Below are 5,900 nucleotides of genomic sequence, written 5' to 3'. Positions count from 1 at the left end.
TGATGATGGGCAATCCAAGGCTGATGATGATGTGAATGATGAGCAAGAAGTTAATCTTGCTTCTGACGATCCAATTGTTCCAGTTGTGACAGAAGTTGTAGGTCCAAAGGTTGCTGAGAAAGATGTTGACAAAGATCAAAATGAAGAAGAGTACACATCTTTGACACAATGGTTTGACAACAACGTTAATGAGGTCGTTGATATTTGTAAAATTATATCTTTACTTAATGCACCAACAAGCCTTACATGGTTACCTGTTCATAATACTCCAACAATGATGAATTTAACACCACCTACTTTTCATCTCTTATCTCAGGAGGATAAATATGAGAACAAGGAGTATGATGAAGCTGTGAAATTGTTAGACAAGGGCAAGTTGGCAAGCAGCCCGAAGTTGGAAAAACGTTACCGAAACAAACGGCTGTCCAGTTAAAGAAATTTTGTAAAAAAGCTATAAAGAAAGATCGGACAATCTAGTCACACTCCCTTTTTGAACAATTTGGCATGGCCAGGAATTGAACCCGGGTGGTGTGCTTCATTGGGCAACTCGGTGGCCACTCAGGCAAGCTTGAATGGTTTATTGTGGAATCTTCGGTTTGACATATTTGAAAAATCTGAAACAGCGTGATTTTTCATCATCCGATGAAGAAAAGTTTGCTTTTTGATTCTATTAGAAACAACTTTCCATGTCGTTTATTTGATTTAGTAGTAGAGTCAAAAGTGATGTAAATTTGACACGCCGGACTATTGAAGCAGTTGTAATTCGTGACCTTTCCCTAGCTTTTGCTATGGGAATTTGTTTTTAACAACGGAGTATATTGAATTGTTCCGAAAAAAAAACAAAACGTACCCTAGGATACAGGGGTGAAGCCAGAATTTTAAGTTAAGGGATGCAAAATTGTTATGCACCCAATAATTGTAATTATAATTCTAATCAACAATAATTAAAAGATTAAAAAATATATAAACTGATTATACATGAACTTGTTAATTAAGTTAATTCAAAGTAATACTAGTGAAATGACCCGTGAAATCACGGGTTTGTTTAAATGAAACAGTTTAATGATATGTTTTAGTTATTACGTGAACGTAGATGTGAAAGTCATTTAGTTTAATGACCCGTGGAACCACAGAGTCCGACTAAGAAACTCGTCAGCTGAACATTTCATCAAACACCTAAAATGCATATTAAACAATCCACATCCAATCATAAGAGATAATATTGGTTGTCAGTTTATTTTAAAAGTGTAAATCAAAATATAAATTTAGAATTGGTTTTCTTCAGCCTAGCTTTTATACCTTCTCGTACTCAATTCAAAATAATTAATTAAAATAATTCAAAATTATTTAATTAATTTTAATAATTAAAATAATGATTAATAAGATTTAGTAATAATAATTAATTAATAAGATTTAATTTTAATTCAAATTTATTTAGATTAATGACATCACTCACCATGCTTATATATTTTTCTTTTATTTATTGATTTTTTTAACAAAAGAATTAACCTATTAATGACATCATCATTATAGGATTTTAATAGAAACTATAGATAGATAGATAGATAGATAGATAGATAGATTAGATAGTAACTTATTAGTCTAGAGTTTAAAACAAACATGTTAATGTTCTTTAATAAAGATGGTAAATTAACGTGTGTCCTTTTTCAATAACGATAATAACTCAAGATGATTCGTAATGGAACAAAATTGAAAATTTTAGAAAAGCAAATAAAATAACAAAGCATTTATGTATGGGAACTGGGATGGATTATCATATAAGCATTCCCGTTTCACGGGCATAAAATAGATAGATATAGTTAATCCCTTCCCTACCCCTTACAAACCGTGTGGTTTTTTGCCACTTGTCACACACTCATTCACTCACCCTCCATCCACCTATTTGTCAACATCTTATTGGCTACTACCATCCAACTTAGCCCACATTTTTCAGCTTATACGTGGCACATCAAAAACCCTTCTTCAACACTCCTCCCCATTTTCTTTCCCTCTGCTCTATCAAAAGAAAAAAAAAACACAAATCCAGTCGACGGGTTTTTCGATTACCCTCAACCTCCGCCGGTTATTGTTAACGTTCACCCGCCACCAGCGCCGCATCCCTTCAGATGCGTTTACAATCTGGTACATTTGATTTAATTAACGTCAATTTCATAGATTTCATGTTCTTTGATTGGGTCCATTTTACAATCCGCAAACGACATAATTTCATCGATTTCGGTTATTTTTCAAACATTTTCAGGTTTGTTGGCCTACCGTCGTATTAAGATCCGAAATACAATCTCAATTTCTGCTACACAGGTTATTAAATTTACAATTTCTTGTGCATTGAAGTTTTTCCAATTCCGTTTTCATTCTTTTTGTTAATTTTTTCACGAATTTAGGGCCGAATTATTCATGAATATTTGTTAATCAACCTATGAATAATATGAATAAATTTTTATTAATTTCACAACATCCATCCATTAGGTTTAAAATCAATTTCTATGATCCGTGATATTCAGTTCTTTTAAGTTTCAGTTGATTTTTGTATTTGTTATTTTACTTTATTCATATTAACTAGCCTTAATAGCCCGTGTGTTGCACGGTTGATTTAAAATTGTTATCAACAACTTGCAATATATTTAGTAACGCATGTTTCATAAACATCGTTAGTGATAAAAAAAAATACCAATGTTATTCATGTAAGCGTTTTCCTATGGACAATTAAAGGTACATTGACAATTAAACGTTAAAATAAATAGCAGGTACATTGTAGTTCGTGTGATGTTAATCCAAGAAACAGAAGATTGTTTAAATATTCTGCTGGATAAAGCATCTTTGTTTGTCCTCCATCATTGATGTAGGGTGTACACATGTAGCAGAATCAAAACTCATGTAGGACTGTGAAGAACCTCCTACCATGTCCAAAACCATGTTATTAATAATTTCAGCATTGTCGTTTTCGGACAAACAATTACTTTGTTCTTCAATGAAAGATGAAAATATATCAGAATCCATTGAAAAAGTTTATTTCTAAAACCAAAGATGTAAATTTAATGGAAAAAAAAATTTATAACACAAAAAAATGAAACATATCATATACTAATATAAAGCTAATATGATCTAATTTTTAACTCAATAATTAGGACTTCATTGGAACATTACCCTTTTTAACTTTCGAGCCCGCAATGTAGACTCAAGAGTCATTTTGACACTCTTCGCCCAAAATGCCATAAAATGGGTTGACGACTGGTTTTCTCATCCAATAGACCTGGGTGAACCAAACTCATCCAATGGATCAACATTCAGATTCTAAATGTCTTAGTAACTGCAAATCCTTAAAATTATCCAAACCGGTCATATTGCCTTGAAATGATTTTAAATGGATCCTTTACCCAAAATACATGTAAACACATTTTTAAAACATTAATAGTACTTGACAGCACACTTAGATGGGCTACACATGCGTATCAGAACTTTGATACTAAACACAATTAGGTAGACTTGTCAAATGAAGTAAAACCCAAACATCCACATAGTTTCTTACCACTAAAAGGATGAGTTAACACATGCATATTACATTGATAAAGCACAAAGTTAAAGATGTAAATTGTCCATGAATACATTCCACATCAGTATGTGGAATTCTGGTGTGACTGTTGTGATGACCCGAAAATTTCCGATCAAATTTAAACTTAATCTTTATATGATTTTGACATGATAAGCATAGTCTATTTAAATGAATCTCAAAATTTTGAACTGTTGTTACACATTCAATTAACCCTTGACTATTCCCGACGATTCACGAACAAATGTGTAAACAAATATGTAAAAAAAAAAAATATATATATATATATATATATATATATATATATATATATATATATATATATATATACATACAATTAAAAGTGTATATATTAAATTAATATAACACAAAATAATCATTCGAAATGAAAATATAAAATAACATACAAAATAATTAAGCTTAATGTGAAATGAATCTATATAAATATATATGATACAAACATGAAATTTTTATGAACAAACTATTATAGTATTACTAGTATTAATACTAATTTGAAATATGCATATATAATCTATAGATATAAACCTTATTGTTATAGTATTGTTATTACGAATATGATTATTATCATTAATATTATATTAAAATTATTAATGATATTTTTATTTGAAATATAAAATCTATTATATTAGTAATGATATTATTATCATTTTATTTTTATCATTTTTAATAATAGTATTTCTACTAAAATAAAAGGTTAATTATATTATTGTCATTAATATTATTATTATTATTAATAAATATTGTTATTATTATTTATTTATTTATTTATTATTATTATTATTATTATTATTATTATTATTATTATTATTATTATTATTATTATTATATTATAATTATTAATATTGATTGTACACATTTATAAAATAAGGAAAATGGTACGATTTTTGTTATCAAAACCACTGTAAACGAATCCTAGCTTTGTCTCCTAATTGTACTATCAGATGCCATCCAAACAACAAAACCAAATTTAGTTACAGAACAATACAAATGTCATATTCACTTTATTTTAATTACGTCCTTTATTGCTGTAGATAATGGAATTATATCCCAATACCAACAAAAGTCGTTGCCCATCACTCTCAAATTTCTTTTATTTATTTACTTATTTTTTTTATTTTACTCGACTGCCTGTCGAATTTTTTTTATAAGACATCGAGCATATGGCAAATGGGGAGAAGGCTGTCGACTTCACAATATCAGTAAAATTACAAATACAAGTTTTACAGCTCTTGCTTGATTTAAATTGATTATTGAAACCCAGAATAATGTCGATACCTATGTTCTTCACCTTTTCAACCAAAATTCGATTTCGATTCTTATCTTAAAATGTATTAATGTAGGGATGTTAGGAATCCTTCCCTTAAACTATCTGCAAATTTACAAGCTTTAATTCTTTCGATTAAACCTGAATTTTGGAGTCAAAGATAAGTTTCAAAAAGTCAAAGCTTGGTGTTCATCATCAAATTTGAATCTGTTTTGAGGTTTTAGGTTCGATTAATGGTTCCAATAGTTTTTATATATGATTATAAAATTATTTCATGTTATACTCATAAACCATTTCATGCTAAAAATCGAAAATTCAATTTTTTTTTTGTGTTGTAGCTGCGACAGTAGCAGACCCATTTTTTTTTTTTGAATAATATTTTTTTTTTCAAACTCAATCAATCATAAGCAAGTGTCTCTGAGTTAATTATTAAGACTCAAAACCGATTCTGTAAAAGTTAGGAAGATTAAGATTGATTTTTTTAGAATCAATTGAATGAGTGAAGAAGAAGGAGTAAGAATGTATAAAGGTTAAAAATAAATGGTACTGGAATACTTCAGGAAAAATAAGAAAAGAGCAGTGGTCTTGAGAGTTTGTTTGTGAGTGGGAGGTCTTGGGTTCGAGCCTGGCGGGTAGCAATTTTTTTTTATAAAGGTCGAGGTAGTTTCTAATTTCAAAAATATTTATTATTTCCATTATTGTTATTATAATTATTATTATTATTATTATTATTATTATTTATTACTGTTGTTGTAAATTGTTATTATTACTAATATCATTAATATGTTTACTAGAATAATTAAAAGTATTATTATTATGATTATTACTAGTATAACTATTATTATTATTATTAACATGATTTGGAACATATTAATAACATTTATATTATAAAATTTTAATAAAAGTTGATATGGTAAAAATTATGAATATAGTTATGAAATTAAGTTATAAGAACCATAATTATGAAGTTAGAAAATGTAACACGAACCTCATGGTAAAACTGATTATTAACACAGTTATTATTATTATTTTATCATTATCACTATT

Source organism: Rutidosis leptorrhynchoides, chromosome 8 (assembly GCF_046630445.1).
Source record: "Rutidosis leptorrhynchoides isolate AG116_Rl617_1_P2 chromosome 8, CSIRO_AGI_Rlap_v1, whole genome shotgun sequence".
NCBI lineage: Eukaryota > Viridiplantae > Streptophyta > Magnoliopsida > Asterales > Asteraceae > Rutidosis > Rutidosis leptorrhynchoides.
The sequence above is the reverse complement of the archived record's forward strand: the minus strand, read 5'-3'. Positions refer to the sequence as shown.